Raw genomic sequence first — 19,882 nt, 5'->3', positions numbered from 1 at the left:
CCAAAGGAGCCAGGAGGAAATGTTGATGCTGGTCTTCACCTTCCCTTGGCACCGCTGTGACAGTGAAAGACAGACTCACGCTCTGCGCTTGCCTTCTTTCTTAGCCATCCTGAAGTTCTCTCAGGCTCAGACTGACTTTTTCAATAGCTGAGGTCTGACGTTGCAAACGTCAAGTGATTTCTTCCACAGCAAATGGGCAAGGACTGAAAGCTGTTGCTGCTCCTCACCTTCCCTTGACAGCGCTTTCACAGCCAAACACACGCTGGGTGGGGATCTGCCCTTGCCCTGTCTCCCGGCACTCCCCAGACACATTCTCAAGCTCACTCTCACTCTCGGCACAGACCACCTCCCAAACCGCAATCGTCCAGCCATTTCTCCCACACCACAGCTCTCAGGGCTTAAACCAGTTACCTGTCACCACATTCCCTTGCCAGCGCTTTCACAGCCAAACACGCACTGGGCAGCTGCCCTTGCCTTGCTTCCCAACACTCCCAATACGCATTCTCAAGCTCACTCTCACCCTGGGAAGAGACCAGCTCCCAAACTGCAATCGTCCAGCCATTTCTCCCGCACCAAGGCTCTAAGGGCTTTGCGCTCTTGCTGCGCCTCACCTTCCCTTGACAGCGCTTTCACAGCCAAACACACGCTAGCTCGGCATCTGCCCTTGCCTTGCCTCACAGCACTCCCCAGACACATTCTCAAGCTCACTCTCACCCCGGCACAGACCACCTCCCTGAGTGCAAATGTCCAGCCATTTCTCCCGCACCATAGCTCCAAGGCCCTAGTGCTCTTGGCAGGTCCTCGCCTTCCCTTCGCACTGCTTTCACTGCAGCACAAACACTCGGGCTCTGCGCTTGTCTACCCAGGTACCTGTCCCAATATTCTCTCTCCCTATCACCAGAAATGACCTCCCAAATTCCAAAAGTCCAGCGATTTTTCCCACACCGAGCTAGCCAGGAACGAAACCTTTTTCTGGTCTTCCTCTTCCCTTGGCACCGCTTTTACAGCCACAGAAACTCTGGCGCTCTGTGCTTGCCTTGCCTGTTCACGGGCCTAATTCTCTCTCTCGCTCCCCTTTCGCTAGAGCCCAGCTCGGAGAGTGCAAACATCTAGTGATTTTGCCCACACCAAAGGAGCCAGGAGGAAATGTTGATGCTGGTCTTCACCTTCCCTTGGCACCGCTGTGACAGTGAAAGACAGACTCACGCTCTGCGCTTGCCTTCTTTCTTAGCCATCCTGAAGTTCTCTCAGGCTCAGACTGACTTTTTCAATAGCTGAGGTCTGACGTTGCAAACGTCAAGTGATTTCTTCCACAGCAAATGGGCAAGGACTGAAAGCTGTTGCTGCTCCTCACCTTCCCTTGACAGCGCTTTCACAGCCAAACACACGCTGGGTGGGGATCTGCCCTTGCCCTGTCTCCCGGCACTCCCCAGACACATTCTCAAGCTCACTCTCACTCTCGGCACAGACCACCTCCCAAACCGCAATCGTCCAGCCATTTCTCCCACACCACAGCTCTCAGGGCTTAAACCAGTTACCTGTCACCACATTCCCTTGCCAGCGCTTTCACAGCCAAACACGCACTGGGCAGCTGCCCTTGCCTTGCTTCCCAACACTCCCAATACGCATTCTCAAGCTCACTCTCACCCTGGGAAGAGACCAGCTCCCAAACTGCAATCGTCCAGCCATTTCTCCCGCACCAAGGCTCTAAGGGCTTTGTGCTCTTGCTGCGCCTCACCTTCCCTTGACAGCGCTTTCACAGCCAAACACACGCTAGCTCGGCATCTGCCCTTGCCTTGCCTCACAGCACTCCCCAGACACATTCTCAAGCTCACTCTCACCCCGGCACAGACCACCTCCCTGAGTGCAAATGTCCAGCCATTTCTCCCGCACCATAGCTCCAAGGCCCTAGTGCTCTTGGCAGGTCCTCGCCTTCCCTTCGCACTGCTTTCACTGCAGCACAAACACTCGGGCTCTGCGCTTGTCTACCCAGGTACCTGTCCCAATATTCTCTCTCCCTATCACCAGAAATGACCTCCCAAATTCCAAAAGTCCAGCGATTTTTCCCACACCGAGCTAGCCAGGAACGAAACCTTTTTCTGGTCTTCCTCTTCCCTTGGCACCGCTTTTACAGCCACAGAAACTCTGGCGCTCTGTGCTTGCCTTGCCTGTTCACGGGCCTAATTCTCTCTCTCGCTCCCCTTTCGCTAGAGCCCAGCTCGGAGAGTGCAAACATCTAGTGATTTTGCCCACACCAAAGGAGCCAGGAGGAAATGTTGATGCTGGTCTTCACCTTCCCTTGGCACCGCTGTGACAGTGAAAGACAGACTCACGCTCTGCGCTTGCCTTCTTTCTTAGCCATCCTGAAGTTCTCTCAGGCTCAGACTGACTTTTTCAATAGCTGAGGTCTGACGTTGCAAACGTCAAGTGATTTCTTCCACAGCAAATGGGCAAGGACTGAAAGCTGTTGCTGCTCCTCACCTTCCCTTGACAGCGCTTTCACAGCCAAACACACGCTGGGTGGGGATCTGCCCTTGCCCTGTCTCCCGGCACTCCCCAGACACATTCTCAAGCTCACTCTCACTCTCGGCACAGACCACCTCCCAAACCGCAATCCTCCAGCCATTTCTCCCACACCACAGCTCTCAGGGCTTAAACCAGTTACCTGTCACCACATTCCCTTGCCAGCGCTTTCACAGCCAAACACGCACTGGGCAGCTGCCCTTGCCTTGCTTCCCAACACTCCCAATACGCATTCTCAAGCTCACTCTCACCCTGGGAAGAGACCAGCTCCCAAACTGCAATCGTCCAGCCATTTCTCCCGCACCAAGGCTCTAAGGGCTTTGCGCTCTTGCTGCGCCTCACCTTCCCTTGACAGCGCTTTCACAGCCAAACACACGCTAGCTCGGCATCTGCCCTTGCCTTGCCTCACAGCACTCCCCAGACACATTCTCAAGCTCACTCTCACCCCGGCACAGACCACCTCCCTGAGTGCAAATGTCCAGCCATTTCTCCCGCACCATAGCTCCAAGGCCCTAGTGCTCTTGGCAGGTCCTCGCCTTCCCTTCGCACTGCTTTCACTGCAGCACAAACACTCGGGCTCTGCGCTTGTCTACCCAGGTACCTGTCCCAATATTCTCTCTCCCTATCACCAGAAATGACCTCCCAAATTCCAAAAGTCCAGCGATTTTTCCCACACCGAGCTAGCCAGGAACGAAACCTTTTTCTGGTCTTCCTCTTCCCTTGGCACCGCTTTTACAGCCACAGAAACTCTGGAGCTCTGTGCTTGCCTTGCCTGTTCACGGGCCTAATTCTCTCTCTCGCTCCCCTTTCGCTAGAGCCCAGCTCGGAGAGTGCAAACATCTAGTGATTTTGCCCACACCAAAGGAGCCAGGAGGAAATGTTGATGCTGGTCTTCACCTTCCCTTGGCACCGCTGTGACAGTGAAAGACAGACTCACGCTCTGCGCTTGCCTTCTTTCTTAGCCATCCTGAAGTTCTCTCAGGCTCAGACTGACTTTTTCAATAGCTGAGGTCTGACGTTGCAAACGTCAAGTGATTTCTTCCACAGCAAATGGGCAAGGACTGAAAGCTGTTGCTGCTCCTCACCTTCCCTTGACAGCGCTTTCACAGCCAAACACACGCTGGGTGGGGATCTGCCCTTGCCCTGTCTCCCGGCACTCCCCAGACACATTCTCAAGCTCACTCTCACTCTCGGCACAGACCACCTCCCAAACCGCAATCCTCCAGCCATTTCTCCCACACCACAGCTCTCAGGGCTTAAACCAGTTACCTGTGAGCACATTCCCTTGCCAGCGCTTTCACAGCCAAACACGCACTGGGCAGCTGCCCTTGCCTTGCTTCCCAACACTCCCAATACGCATTCTCAAGCTCACTCTCACCCTGGGAAGAGACCAGCTCCCAAACTGCAATCGTCCAGCCATTTCTCCCGCACCAAGGCTCTAAGGGCTTTGCGCTCTTGCTGCGCCTCACCTTCCCTTGACAGCGCTTTCACAGCCAAACACACGCTAGCTCGGCATCTGCCCTTGCCTTGCCTCACAGCACTCCCCAGACACATTCTCAAGCTCACTCTCACCCCGGCACAGACCACCTCCCTGAGTGCAAATGTCCAGCCATTTCTCCCGCACCATAGCTCCAAGGCCCTAGTGCTCTTGGCAGGTCCTCGCCTTCCCTTCGCACTGCTTTCACTGCAGCACAAACACTCGGGCTCTGCGCTTGTCTACCCAGGTACCTGTCCCAATATTCTCTCTCCCTATCACCAGAAATGACCTCCCAAATTCCAAAAGTCCAGCGATTTTTCCCACACCGAGCTAGCCAGGAACGAAACCTTTTTCTGGTCTTCCTCTTCCCTTGGCACCGCTTTTACAGCCACAGAAACTCTGGAGCTCTGTGCTTGCCTTGCCTGTTCACGGGCCTAATTCTCTCTCTCGCTCCCCTTTCGCTAGAGCCCAGCTCGGAGAGTGCAAACATCTAGTGATTTTGCCCACACCAAAGGAGCCAGGAGGAAATGTTGATGCTGGTCTTCACCTTCCCTTGGCACCGCTGTGACAGTGAAAGACAGACTCACGCTCTGCGCTTGCCTTCTTTCTTAGCCATCCTGAAGTTCTCTCAGGCTCAGACTGACTTTTTCAATAGCTGAGGTCTGACGTTGCAAACGTCAAGTGATTTCTTCCACAGCAAATGGGCAAGGACTGAAAGCTGTTGCTGCTCCTCACCTTCCCTTGACAGCGCTTTCACAGCCAAACACACGCTGGGTGGGGATCTGCCCTTGCCCTGTCTCCCGGCACTCCCCAGACACATTCTCAAGCTCACTCTCACTCTCGGCACAGACCACCTCCCAAACCGCAATCCTCCAGCCATTTCTCCCACACCACAGCTCTCAGGGCTTAAACCAGTTACCTGTGAGCACATTCCCTTGCCAGCGCTTTCACAGCCAAACACGCACTGGGCAGCTGCCCTTGCCTTGCTTCCCAACACTCCCAATACGCATTCTCAAGCTCACTCTCACCCTGGGAAGAGACCAGCTCCCAAACTGCAATCGTCCAGCCATTTCTCCCGCACCAAGGCTCTAAGGGCTTTGCGCTCTTGCTGCGCCTCACCTTCCCTTGACAGCGCTTTCACAGCCAAACACACGCTAGCTCGGCATCTGCCCTTGCCTTGCCTCACAGCACTCCCCAGACACATTCTCAAGCTCACTCTCACCCCGGCACAGACCACCTCCCTGAGTGCAAATGTCCAGCCATTTCTCCCGCACCATAGCTCCAAGGCCCTAGTGCTCTTGGCAGGTCCTCGCCTTCCCTTCGCACTGCTTTCACTGCAGCACAAACACTCGGGCTCTGCGCTTGTCTACCCAGGTACCTGTCCCAATATTCTCTCTCCCTATCACCAGAAATGACCTCCCAAATTCCAAAAGTCCAGCGATTTTTCCCACACCGAGCTAGCCAGGAACGAAACCTTTTTCTGGTCTTCCTCTTCCCTTGGCACCGCTTTTACAGCCACAGAAACTCTGGAGCTCTGTGCTTGCCTTGCCTGTTCACGGGCCTAATTCTCTCTCTCGCTCCCCTTTCGCTAGAGCCCAGCTCGGAGAGTGCAAACATCTAGTGATTTTGCCCACACCAAAGGAGCCAGGAGGAAATGTTGATGCTGGTCTTCACCTTCCCTTGGCACCGCTGTGACAGTGAAAGACAGACTCACGCTCTGCGCTTGCCTTCTTTCTTAGCCATCCTGAAGTTCTCTCAGGCTCAGACTGACTTTTTCAATAGCTGAGGTCTGACGTTGCAAACGTCAAGTGATTTCTTCCACAGCAAATGGGCAAGGACTGAAAGCTGTTGCTGCTCCTCACCTTCCCTTGACAGCGCTTTCACAGCCAAACACACGCTGGGTGGGGATCTGCCCTTGCCCTGTCTCCCGGCACTCCCCAGACACATTCTCAAGCTCACTCTCACTCTCGGCACAGACCACCTCCCAAACCGCAATCGTCCAGCCATTTCTCCCACACCACAGCTCTAAGGGCTTAAACCAGTTACCTGTCACCACACTCCCTTGCCAGCGCTTTCACAGCCAAACACGCACTGGGCAGCTGCCCTTGCCTTGCTTCCCAACACTCCCAATACGCATTCTCAAGCTCACTCTCACCCTGGGAAGAGACCAGCTCCCAAACTGCAATCGTCCAGCCATTTCTCCCGCACCAAGGCTCTAAGGGCTTTGTGCTCTTGCTGCGCCTCACCTTCCCTTGACAGCGCTTTCACAGCCAAACACACGCTGGGTGGGCATCTGCCCTTGCCTTGCCTCACAGCACTCCCCAGACACATTCTCAAGCTCACTCTCAGCCTCGCAATAGACCAGCTCTGAAACTCCAGTCGTCCAGCACTTTGTCCCAGACCATAGCTCTGATGGTATAGTGCTCTTGCTGGTTCTCACCTTCCCTTGCCACCACTTTCACAGCCAAACACACGCTAGCTCGGCATCTGCCCTTGCCTTGCCTCACAGCACTCCCCAGACACATTCTCAAGCTCACTCTCACCCCGGCACAGACCACCTCCCTGAGTGCAAATGTCCAGCCATTTCTCCCGCACCATAGCTCCAAGGCCCTAGTGCTCTTGGCAGGTCCTCGCCTTCCCTTCGCACTGCTTTCACTGCAGCACAAACACTCGGGCTCTGCGCTTGTCTACCCAGGTACCTGTCCCAATATTCTCTCTCCCTATCACCAGAAATGACCTCCCAAATTCCAAAAGTCCAGCGATTTTTCCCACACCGAGCTAGCCAGGAACGAAACCTTTTTCTGGTCTTCCTCTTCCCTTGGCACCGCTTTTACAGCCACAGAAACTCTGGCGCTCTGTGCTTGCCTTGCCTGTTCACGGGCCTAATTCTCTCTCTCGCTCCCCTTTCGCTAGAGCCCAGCTCGGAGAGTGCAAACATCTAGTGATTTTGCCCACACCAAAGGAGCCAGGAGGAAATGTTGATGCTGGTCTTCACCTTCCCTTGGCACCGCTGTGACAGTGAAAGACAGACTCACGCTCTGCGCTTGCCTTCTTTCTTAGCCATCCTGAAGTTCTCTCAGGCTCAGACTGACTTTTTCAATAGCTGAGGTCTGACGTTGCAAACGTCAAGTGATTTCTTCCACAGCAAATGGGCAAGGACTGAAAGCTGTTGCTGCTCCTCACCTTCCCTTGACAGCGCTTTCACAGCCAAACACACGCTGGGTGGGGATCTGCCCTTGCCCTGTCTCCCGGCACTCCCCAGACACATTCTCAAGCTCACTCTCACTCTCGGCACAGACCACCTCCCAAACCGCAATCGTCCAGCCATTTCTCCCACACCACAGCTCTCAGGGCTTAAACCAGTTACCTGTCACCACATTCCCTTGCCAGCGCTTTCACAGCCAAACACGCACTGGGCAGCTGCCCTTGCCTTGCTTCCCAACACTCCCAATACGCATTCTCAAGCTCACTCTCACCCTGGGAAGAGACCAGCTCCCAAACTGCAATCGTCCAGCCATTTCTCCCGCACCAAGGCTCTAAGGGCTTTGCGCTCTTGCTGCGCCTCACCTTCCCTTGACAGCGCTTTCACAGCCAAACACACGCTAGCTCGGCATCTGCCCTTGCCTTGCCTCACAGCACTCCCCAGACACATTCTCAAGCTCACTCTCACCCCGGCACAGACCACCTCCCTGAGTGCAAATGTCCAGCCATTTCTCCCGCACCATAGCTCCAAGGCCCTAGTGCTCTTGGCAGGTCCTCGCCTTCCCTTCGCACTGCTTTCACTGCAGCACAAACACTCGGGCTCTGCGCTTGTCTACCCAGGTACCTGTCCCAATATTCTCTCTCCCTATCACCAGAAATGACCTCCCAAATTCCAAAAGTCCAGCGATTTTTCCCACACCGAGCTAGCCAGGAACGAAACCTTTTTCTGGTCTTCCTCTTCCCTTGGCACCGCTTTTACAGCCACAGAAACTCTGGCGCTCTGTGCTTGCCTTGCCTGTTCACGGGCCTAATTCTCTCTCTCGCTCCCCTTTCGCTAGAGCCCAGCTCGGAGAGTGCAAACATCTAGTGATTTTGCCCACACCAAAGGAGCCAGGAGGAAATGTTGATGCTGGTCTTCACCTTCCCTTGGCACCGCTGTGACAGTGAAAGACAGACTCACGCTCTGCGCTTGCCTTCTTTCTTAGCCATCCTGAAGTTCTCTCAGGCTCAGACTGACTTTTTCAATAGCTGAGGTCTGACGTTGCAAACGTCAAGTGATTTCTTCCACAGCAAATGGGCAAGGACTGAAAGCTGTTGCTGCTCCTCACCTTCCCTTGACAGCGCTTTCACAGCCAAACACACGCTGGGTGGGGATCTGCCCTTGCCCTGTCTCCCGGCACTCCCCAGACACATTCTCAAGCTCACTCTCACTCTCGGCACAGACCACCTCCCAAACCGCAATCGTCCAGCCATTTCTCCCACACCACAGCTCTCAGGGCTTAAACCAGTTACCTGTCACCACATTCCCTTGCCAGCGCTTTCACAGCCAAACACGCACTGGGCAGCTGCCCTTGCCTTGCTTCCCAACACTCCCAATACGCATTCTCAAGCTCACTCTCACCCTGGGAAGAGACCAGCTCCCAAACTGCAATCGTCCAGCCATTTCTCCCGCACCAAGGCTCTAAGGGCTTTGTGCTCTTGCTGCGCCTCACCTTCCCTTGACAGCGCTTTCACAGCCAAACACACGCTAGCTCGGCATCTGCCCTTGCCTTGCCTCACAGCACTCCCCAGACACATTCTCAAGCTCACTCTCACCCCGGCACAGACCACCTCCCTGAGTGCAAATGTCCAGCCATTTCTCCCGCACCATAGCTCCAAGGCCCTAGTGCTCTTGGCAGGTCCTCGCCTTCCCTTCGCACTGCTTTCACTGCAGCACAAACACTCGGGCTCTGCGCTTGTCTACCCAGGTACCTGTCCCAATATTCTCTCTCCCTATCACCAGAAATGACCTCCCAAATTCCAAAAGTCCAGCGATTTTTCCCACACCGAGCTAGCCAGGAACGAAACCTTTTTCTGGTCTTCCTCTTCCCTTGGCACCGCTTTTACAGCCACAGAAACTCTGGAGCTCTGTGCTTGCCTTGCCTGTTCACGGGCCTAATTCTCTCTCTCGCTCCCCTTTCGCTAGAGCCCAGCTCGGAGAGTGCAAACATCTAGTGATTTTGCCCACACCAAAGGAGCCAGGAGGAAATGTTGATGCTGGTCTTCACCTTCCCTTGGCACCGCTGTGACAGTGAAAGACAGACTCACGCTCTGCGCTTGCCTTCTTTCTTAGCCATCCTGAAGTTCTCTCAGGCTCAGACTGACTTTTTCAATAGCTGAGGTCTGACGTTGCAAACGTCAAGTGATTTCTTCCACAGCAAATGGGCAAGGACTGAAAGCTGTTGCTGCTCCTCACCTTCCCTTGACAGCGCTTTCACAGCCAAACACACGCTGGGTGGGGATCTGCCCTTGCCCTGTCTCCCGGCACTCCCCAGACACATTCTCAAGCTCACTCTCACTCTCGGCACAGACCACCTCCCAAACCGCAATCCTCCAGCCATTTCTCCCACACCACAGCTCTCAGGGCTTAAACCAGTTACCTGTGAGCACATTCCCTTGCCAGCGCTTTCACAGCCAAACACGCACTGGGCAGCTGCCCTTGCCTTGCTTCCCAACACTCCCAATACGCATTCTCAAGCTCACTCTCACCCTGGGAAGAGACCAGCTCCCAAACTGCAATCGTCCAGCCATTTCTCCCGCACCAAGGCTCTAAGGGCTTTGCGCTCTTGCTGCGCCTCACCTTCCCTTGACAGCGCTTTCACAGCCAAACACACGCTAGCTCGGCATCTGCCCTTGCCTTGCCTCACAGCACTCCCCAGACACATTCTCAAGCTCACTCTCACCCCGGCACAGACCACCTCCCTGAGTGCAAATGTCCAGCCATTTCTCCCGCACCATAGCTCCAAGGCCCTAGTGCTCTTGGCAGGTCCTCGCCTTCCCTTCGCACTGCTTTCACTGCAGCACAAACACTCGGGCTCTGCGCTTGTCTACCCAGGTACCTGTCCCAATATTCTCTCTCCCTATCACCAGAAATGACCTCCCAAATTCCAAAAGTCCAGCGATTTTTCCCACACCGAGCTAGCCAGGAACGAAACCTTTTTCTGGTCTTCCTCTTCCCTTGGCACCGCTTTTACAGCCACAGAAACTCTGGAGCTCTGTGCTTGCCTTGCCTGTTCACGGGCCTAATTCTCTCTCTCGCTCCCCTTTCGCTAGAGCCCAGCTCGGAGAGTGCAAACATCTAGTGATTTTGCCCACACCAAAGGAGCCAGGAGGAAATGTTGATGCTGGTCTTCACCTTCCCTTGGCACCGCTGTGACAGTGAAAGACAGACTCACGCTCTGCGCTTGCCTTCTTTCTTAGCCATCCTGAAGTTCTCTCAGGCTCAGACTGACTTTTTCAATAGCTGAGGTCTGACGTTGCAAACGTCAAGTGATTTCTTCCACAGCAAATGGGCAAGGACTGAAAGCTGTTGCTGCTCCTCACCTTCCCTTGACAGCGCTTTCACAGCCAAACACACGCTGGGTGGGGATCTGCCCTTGCCCTGTCTCCCGGCACTCCCCAGACACATTCTCAAGCTCACTCTCACTCTCGGCACAGACCACCTCCCAAACCGCAATCGTCCAGCCATTTCTCCCACACCACAGCTCTCAGGGCTTAAACCAGTTACCTGTCACCACATTCCCTTGCCAGCGCTTTCACAGCCAAACACGCACTGGGCAGCTGCCCTTGCCTTGCTTCCCAACACTCCCAATACGCATTCTCAAGCTCACTCTCACCCTGGGAAGAGACCAGCTCCCAAACTGCAATCGTCCAGCCATTTCTCCCGCACCAAGGCTCTAAGGGCTTTGTGCTCTTGCTGCGCCTCACCTTCCCTTGACAGCGCTTTCACAGCCAAACACACGCTAGCTCGGCATCTGCCCTTGCCTTGCCTCACAGCACTCCCCAGACACATTCTCAAGCTCACTCTCACCACGGCACAGACCACCTCCCTGAGTGCAAATGTCCAGCCATTTCTCCCGCACCATAGCTCCAAGGCCCTAGTGCTCTTGGCAGGTCCTCGCCTTCCCTTCGCACTGCTTTCACTGCAGCACAAACACTCGGGCTCTGCGCTTGTCTACCCAGGTACCTGTCCCAATATTCTCTCTCCCTATCACCAGAAATGACCTCCCAAATTCCAAAAGTCCAGCGATTTTTCCCACACCGAGCTAGCCAGGAACGAAACCTTTTTCTGGTCTTCCTCTTCCCTTGGCACCGCTTTTACAGCCACAGAAACTCTGGAGCTCTGTGCTTGCCTTGCCTGTTCACGGGCCTAATTCTCTCTCTCGCTCCCCTTTCGCTAGAGCCCAGCTCGGAGAGTGCAAACATCTAGTGATTTTGCCCACACCAAAGGAGCCAGGAGGAAATGTTGATGCTGGTCTTCACCTTCCCTTGGCACCGCTGTGACAGTGAAAGACAGACTCACGCTCTGCGCTTGCCTTCTTTCTTAGCCATCCTGAAGTTCTCTCAGGCTCAGACTGACTTTTTCAATAGCTGAGGTCTGACGTTGCAAACGTCAAGTGATTTCTTCCACAGCAAATGGGCAAGGACTGAAAGCTGTTGCTGCTCCTCACCTTCCCTTGACAGCGCTTTCACAGCCAAACACACGCTGGGTGGGGATCTGCCCTTGCCCTGTCTCCCGGCACTCCCCAGACACATTCTCAAGCTCACTCTCACTCTCGGCACAGACCACCTCCCAAACCGCAATCGTCCAGCCATTTCTCCCACACCACAGCTCTCAGGGCTTAAACCAGTTACCTGTCACCACATTCCCTTGCCAGCGCTTTCACAGCCAAACACGCACTGGGCAGCTGCCCTTGCCTTGCTTCCCAACACTCCCAATACGCATTCTCAAGCTCACTCTCACCCTGGGAAGAGACCAGCTCCCAAACTGCAATCGTCCAGCCATTTCTCCCGCACCAAGGCTCTAAGGGCTTTGCGCTCTTGCTGCGCCTCACCTTCCCTTGACAGCGCTTTCACAGCCAAACACACGCTAGCTCGGCATCTGCCCTTGCCTTGCCTCACAGCACTCCCCAGACACATTCTCAAGCTCACTCTCACCCCGGCACAGACCACCTCCCTGAGTGCAAATGTCCAGCCATTTCTCCCGCACCATAGCTCCAAGGCCCTAGTGCTCTTGGCAGGTCCTCGCCTTCCCTTCGCACTGCTTTCACTGCAGCACAAACACTCGGGCTCTGCGCTTGTCTACCCAGGTACCTGTCCCAATATTCTCTCTCCCTATCACCAGAAATGACCTCCCAAATTCCAAAAGTCCAGCGATTTTTCCCACACCGAGCTAGCCAGGAACGAAACCTTTTTCTGGTCTTCCTCTTCCCTTGGCACCGCTTTTACAGCCACAGAAACTCTGGCGCTCTGTGCTTGCCTTGCCTGTTCACGGGCCTAATTCTCTCTCTCGCTCCCCTTTCGCTAGAGCCCAGCTCGGAGAGTGCAAACATCTAGTGATTTTGCCCACACCAAAGGAGCCAGGAGGAAATGTTGATGCTGGTCTTCACCTTCCCTTGGCACCGCTGTGACAGTGAAAGACAGACTCACGCTCTGCGCTTGCCTTCTTTCTTAGCCATCCTGAAGTTCTCTCAGGCTCAGACTGACTTTTTCAATAGCTGAGGTCTGACGTTGCAAACGTCAAGTGATTTCTTCCACAGCAAATGGGCAAGGACTGAAAGCTGTTGCTGCTCCTCACCTTCCCTTGACAGCGCTTTCACAGCCAAACACACGCTGGGTGGGGATCTGCCCTTGCCCTGTCTCCCGGCACTCCCCAGACACATTCTCAAGCTCACTCTCACTCTCGGCACAGACCACCTCCCAAACCGCAATCGTCCAGCCATTTCTCCCACACCACAGCTCTCAGGGCTTAAACCAGTTACCTGTCACCACATTCCCTTGCCAGCGCTTTCACAGCCAAACACGCACTGGGCAGCTGCCCTTGCCTTGCTTCCCAACACTCCCAATACGCATTCTCAAGCTCACTCTCACCCTGGGAAGAGACCAGCTCCCAAACTGCAATCGTCCAGCCATTTCTCCCGCACCAAGGCTCTAAGGGCTTTGTGCTCTTGCTGCGCCTCACCTTCCCTTGACAGCGCTTTCACAGCCAAACACACGCTAGCTCGGCATCTGCCCTTGCCTTGCCTCACAGCACTCCCCAGACACATTCTCAAGCTCACTCTCACCCCGGCACAGACCACCTCCCTGAGTGCAAATGTCCAGCCATTTCTCCCGCACCATAGCTCCAAGGCCCTAGTGCTCTTGGCAGGTCCTCGCCTTCCCTTCGCACTGCTTTCACTGCAGCACAAACACTCGGGCTCTGCGCTTGTCTACCCAGGTACCTGTCCCAATATTCTCTCTCCCTATCACCAGAAATGACCTCCCAAATTCCAAAAGTCCAGCGATTTTTCCCACACCGAGCTAGCCAGGAACGAAACCTTTTTCTGGTCTTCCTCTTCCCTTGGCACCGCTTTTACAGCCACAGAAACTCTGGCGCTCTGTGCTTGCCTTGCCTGTTCACGGGCCTAATTCTCTCTCTCGCTCCCCTTTCGCTAGAGCCCAGCTCGGAGAGTGCAAACATCTAGTGATTTTGCCCACACCAAAGGAGCCAGGAGGAAATGTTGATGCTGGTCTTCACCTTCCCTTGGCACCGCTGTGACAGTGAAAGACAGACTCACGCTCTGCGCTTGCCTTCTTTCTTAGCCATCCTGAAGTTCTCTCAGGCTCAGACTGACTTTTTCAATAGCTGAGGTCTGACGTTGCAAACGTCAAGTGATTTCTTCCACAGCAAATGGGCAAGGACTGAAAGCTGTTGCTGCTCCTCACCTTCCCTTGCCAGCGCTTTCACAGCCAAACACACGCTGGGTGGGGATCTGCCCTTGCCCTGTCTCCCGGCACTCCCCAGACACATTCTCAAGCTCACTCTCACTCTCGGCACAGACCACCTCCCAAACCGCAATCCTCCAGCCATTTCTCCCACACCACAGCTCTCAGGGCTTAAACCAGTTACCTGTCACCACATTCCCTTGCCAGCGCTTTCACAGCCAAACACGCACTGGGCAGCTGCCCTTGCCTTGCTTCCCAACACTCCCAATACGCATTCTCAAGCTCACTCTCACCCTGGGAAGAGACCAGCTCCCAAACTGCAATCGTCCAGCCATTTCTCCCGCACCAAGGCTCTAAGGGCTTTGTGCTCTTGCTGCGCCTCACCTTCCCTTGACAGCGCTTTCACAGCCAAACACACGCTAGCTCGGCATCTGCCCTTGCCTTGCCTCACAGCACTCCCCAGACACATTCTCAAGCTCACTCTCACCCCGGCACAGACCACCTCCCTGAGTGCAAATGTCCAGCCATTTCTCCCGCACCATAGCTCCAAGGCCCTAGTGCTCTTGGCAGGTCCTCGCCTTCCCTTCGCACTGCTTTCACTGCAGCACAAACACTCGGGCTCTGCGCTTGTCTACCCAGGTACCTGTCCCAATATTCTCTCTCCCTATCACCAGAAATGACCTCCCAAATTCCAAAAGTCCAGCGATTTTTCCCACACCGAGCTAGCCAGGAACGAAACCTTTTTCTGGTCTTCCTCTTCCCTTGGCACCGCTTTTACAGCCACAGAAACTCTGGCGCTCTGTGCTTGCCTTGCCTGTTCACGGGCCTAATTCTCTCTCTCGCTCCCCTTTCGCTAGAGCCCAGCTCGGAGAGTGCAAACATCTAGTGATTTTGCCCACACCAAAGGAGCCAGGAGGAAATGTTGATGCTGGTCTTCACCTTCCCTTGGCACCGCTGTGACAGTGAAAGACAGACTCACGCTCTGCGCTTGCCTTCTTTCTTAGCCATCCTGAAGTTCTCTCAGGCTCAGACTGACTTTTTCAATAGCTGAGGTCTGACGTTGCAAACGTCAAGTGATTTCTTCCACAGCAAATGGGCAAGGACTGAAAGCTGTTGCTGCTCCTCACCTTCCCTTGACAGCGCTTTCACAGCCAAACACACGCTGGGTGGGGATCTGCCCTTGCCCTGTCTCCCGGCACTCCCCAGACACATTCTCAAGCTCACTCTCACTCTCGGCACAGACCACCTCCCAAACCGCAATCGTCCAGCCATTTCTCCCACACCACAGCTCTCAGGGCTTAAACCAGTTACCTGTCACCACATTCCCTTGCCAGCGCTTTCACAGCCAAACACGCACTGGGCAGCTGCCCTTGCCTTGCTTCCCAACACTCCCAATACGCATTCTCAAGCTCACTCTCACCCTGGGAAGAGACCACCTCCCAAACTGCAATCGTCCAGCCATTTCTCCCGCACCAAGGCTCTAAGGGCTTTGTGCTCTTGCTGCGCCTCACCTTCCCTTGACAGCGCTTTCACAGCCAAACACACGCTAGCTCGGCATCTGCCCTTGCCTTGCCTCACAGCACTCCCCAGACACATTCTCAAGCTCACTCTCACCCCGGCACAGACCACCTCCCTGAGTGCAAATGTCCAGCCATTTCTCCCGCACCATAGCTCCAAGGCCCTAGTGCTCTTGGCAGGTCCTCGCCTTCCCTTCGCACTGCTTTCACTGCAGCACAAACACTCGGGCTCTGCGCTTGTCTACCCAGGTACCTGTCCCAATATTCTCTCTCCCTATCACCAGAAATGACCTCCCAAATTCCAAAAGTCCAGCGATTTTTCCCACACCGAGCTAGCCAGGAACGAAACCTTTTTCTGGTCTTCCTCTTCCCTTGGCACCGCTTTTACAGCCACAGAAACTCTGGCGCTCTGTGCTTGCCTTGCCTGTTCACGGGCCTAATTCTCTCTCTCGCTCCCCTTTCGCTAGAGCCCAGCTCGGAGAGTGCAAACATCTAGTGATTTTGCCCACACCAAAGGAGCCAGGAGGAAATGTTGATGCTGGTCTTCACCTTCCCTTGGCACCGCTGTGACAGTGAAAGACAGACTCACGCTCTGCGCTTGCCTTCTTTCTTAGCCATCCTGAAGTTCTCTCAGGCTCAGACTGACTTTTTCAATAGCTGAGGTCTGACGTTGCAAACGTCAAGTGATTTCTTCCACAGCAAATGGGCAAGGACTGAAAGCTGTTGCTGCTCCTCACCTTCCCTTGCCAGCGCTTTCACAGCCAAACACACGCTGGGTGGGGATCTGCCCTTGCCCTGTCTCCCGGCACTCCCCAGACACATTCTCAAGCTCACTCTCACTCTCGGCACAGACCACCTCCCAAACCGCAATCGTCCAGCCATTTCTCCCACACCACAGCTCTCAGGGCTTAAACCAGTTACCTGTCACCACATTCCCTTGCCAGCGCTTTCACAGCCAAACACGCACTGGGCAGCTGCCCTTGCCTTGCTTCCCAACACTCCCAATACGCATTCTCAAGCTCACTCTCACCCTGGGAAGAGACCAGCTCCCAAACTGCAATCGTCCAGCCATTTCTCCCGCACCAAGGCTCTAAGGGCTTTGTGCTCTTGCTGCGCCTCACCTTCCCTTGACAGCGCTTTCACAGCCAAACACACGCTGGGTGGGCATCTGCCCTTGCCTTGCCTCACAGCACTCCCCAGACACATTCTCAAGCTCACTCTCACCCCGGCACAGACCACCTCCCTGAGTGCAAATGTCCAGCCATTTCTCCCGCACCATAGCTCCAAGGCCCTAGTGCTCTTGGCAGGTCCTCGCCTTCCCTTCGCACTGCTTTCACTGCAGCACAAACACTCGGGCTCTGCGCTTGTCTACCCAGGTACCTGTCCCAATATTCTCTCTCCCTATCACCAGAAATGACCTCCCAAATTCCAAAAGTCCAGCGATTTTTCCCACACCGAGCTAGCCAGGAACGAAACCTTTTTCTGGTCTTCCTCTTCCCTTGGCACCGCTTTTACAGCCACAGAAACTCTGGCGCTCTGTGCTTGCCTTGCCTGTTCACGGGCCTAATTCTCTCTCTCGCTCCCCTTTCGCTAGAGCCCAGCTCGGAGAGTGCAAACATCTAGTGATTTTGCCCACACCAAAGGAGCCAGGAGGAAATGTTGATGCTGGTCTTCACCTTCCCTTGGCACCGCTGTGACAGTGAAAGACAGACTCACGCTCTGCGCTTGCCTTCTTTCTTAGCCATCCTGAAGTTCTCTCAGGCTCAGACTGACTTTTTCAATAGCTGAGGTCTGACGTTGCAAACGTCAAGTGATTTCTTCCACAGCAAATGGGCAAGGACTGAAAGCTGTTGCTGCTCCTCACCTTCCCTTGACAGCGCTTTCACAGCCAAACACACGCTGGGTGGGGATCTGCCCTTGCCCTGTCTCCCGGCACTCCCCAGACACATTCTCAAGCTCACTCTCACTCTCGGCACAGACCACCTCCCAAACCGCAATCGTCCAGCCATTTCTCCCACACCACAGCTCTCAGGGCTTAAACCAGTTACCTGTCACCACATTCCCTTGCCAGCGCTTTCACAGCCAAACACGCACTGGGCAGCTGCCCTTGCCTTGCTTCCCAACACTCCCAATACGCATTCTCAAGCTCACTCTCACCCTGGGAAGAGACCAGCTCCCAAACTGCAATCGTCCAGCCATTTCTCCCGCACCAAGGCTCTAAGGGCTTTGTGCTCTTGCTGCGCCTCACCTTCCCTTGACAGCGCTTTCACAGCCAAACACACGCTGGGTGGGCATCTGCCCTTGCCTTGCCTCACAGCACTCCCCAGACACATTCTCAAGCTCACTCTCACCCCGGCACAGACCACCTCCCTGAGTGCAAATGTCCAGCCATTTCTCCCGCACCATAGCTCCAAGGCCCTAGTGCTCTTGGCAGGTCCTCGCCTTCCCTTCGCACTGCTTTCACTGCAGCACAAACACTCGGGCTCTGCGCTTGTCTACCCAGGTACCTGTCCCAATATTCTCTCTCCCTATCACCAGAAATGACCTCCCAAATTCCAAAAGTCCAGCGATTTTTCCCACACCGAGCTAGCCAGGAACGAAACCTTTTTCTGGTCTTCCTCTTCCCTTGGCACCGCTTTTACAGCCACAGAAACTCTGGCGCTCTGTGCTTGCCTTGCCTGTTCACGGGCCTAATTCTCTCTCTCGCTCCCCTTTCGCTAGAGCCCAGCTCGGAGAGTGCAAACATCTAGTGATTTTGCCCACACCAAAGGAGCCAGGAGGAAATGTTGATGCTGGTCTTCACCTTCCCTTGGCACCGCTGTGACAGTGAAAGACAGACTCACGCTCTGCGCTTGCCTTCTTTCTTAGCCATCCTGAAGTTCTCTCAGGCTCAGACTGACTTTTTCAATAGCTGAGGTCTGACGTTGCAAACGTCAAGTGATTTCTTCCACAGCAAATGGGCAAGGACTGAAAGCTGTTGCTGCTCCTCACCTTCCCTTGACAGCGCTTTCACAGCCAAACACACGCTGGGTGGGGATCTGCCCTTGCCCTGTCTCCCGGCACTCCCCAGACACATTCTCAAGCTCACTCTCACTCTCGGCACAGACCACCTCCCAAACCGCAATCGTCCAGCCATTTCTCCCACACCACAGCTCTCAGGGCTTAAACCAGTTACCTGTCACCACATTCCCTTGCCAGTGCTTTCACAGCCAAACACGCACTGGGCAGCTGCCCTTGCCTTGCTTCCCAACACTCCCAATACGCATTCTCAAGCTCACTCTCACCCTGGGAAGAGACCAGCTCCCAAACTGCAATCGTCCAGCCATTTCTCCCGCACCAAGGCTCTAAGGGCTTTGTGCTCTTGCTGCGCCTCACCTTCCCTTGACAGCGCTTTCACAGCCAAACACACGCTGGGTGGGCATCTGCCCTTGCCTTGCCTCACAGCACTCCCCAGACACATTCTCAAGCTCACTCTCACCCCGGCACAGACCACCTCCCTGAGTGCAAATGTCCAGCCATTTCTCCCGCACCATAGCTCCAAGGCCCTAGTGCTCTTGGCAGGTCCTCGCCTTCCCTTCGCACTGCTTTCACTGCAGCACAAACACTCGGGCTCTGCGCTTGTCTACCCAGGTACCTGTCCCAATATTCTCTCTCCCTATCACCAGAAATGACCTCCCAAATTCCAAAAGTCCAGCGATTTTTCCCACACCGAGCTAGCCAGGAACGAAACCTTTTTCTGGTCTTCCTCTTCCCTTGGCACCGCTTTTACAGCCACAGAAACTCTGGCGCTCTGTGCTTGCCTTGCCTGTTCACGGGCCTAATTCTCTCTCTCGCTCCCCTTTCGCTAGAGCCCAGCTCGGAGAGTGCAAACATCTAGTGATTTTGCCCACACCAAAGGAGCCAGGAGGAAATGTTGATGCTGGTCTTCACCTTCCCTTGGCACCGCTGTGACAGTGAAAGACAGACTCACGCTCTGCGCTTGCCTTCTTTCTTAGCCATCCTGAAGTTCTCTCAGGCTCAGACTGACTTTTTCAATAGCTGAGGTCTGACGTTGCAAACGTCAAGTGATTTCTTCCACAGCAAATGGGCAAGGACTGAAAGCTGTTGCTGCTCCTCACCTTCCCTTGACAGCGCTTTCACAGCCAAACACACGCTGGGTGGGGATCTGCCCTTGCCCTGTCTCCCGGCACTCCCCAGACACATTCTCAAGCTCACTCTCACTCTCGGCACAGACCACCTCCCAAACCGCAATCGTCCAGCCATTTCTCCCACACCACAGCTCTCAGGGCTTAAACCAGTTACCTGTCACCACATTCCCTTGCCAGTGCTTTCACAGCCAAACACGCACTGGGCAGCTGCCCTTGCCTTGCTTCCCAACACTCCCAATACGCATTCTCAAGCTCACTCTCACCCTGGGAAG

This window comes from Pelecanus crispus, chromosome 12 (genome assembly GCF_030463565.1).
Source record: "Pelecanus crispus isolate bPelCri1 chromosome 12, bPelCri1.pri, whole genome shotgun sequence".
In the NCBI taxonomy this organism is placed as follows: Eukaryota; Metazoa; Chordata; class Aves; order Pelecaniformes; family Pelecanidae; genus Pelecanus; species Pelecanus crispus.
This window is presented reverse-complemented; position numbering follows the sequence as displayed.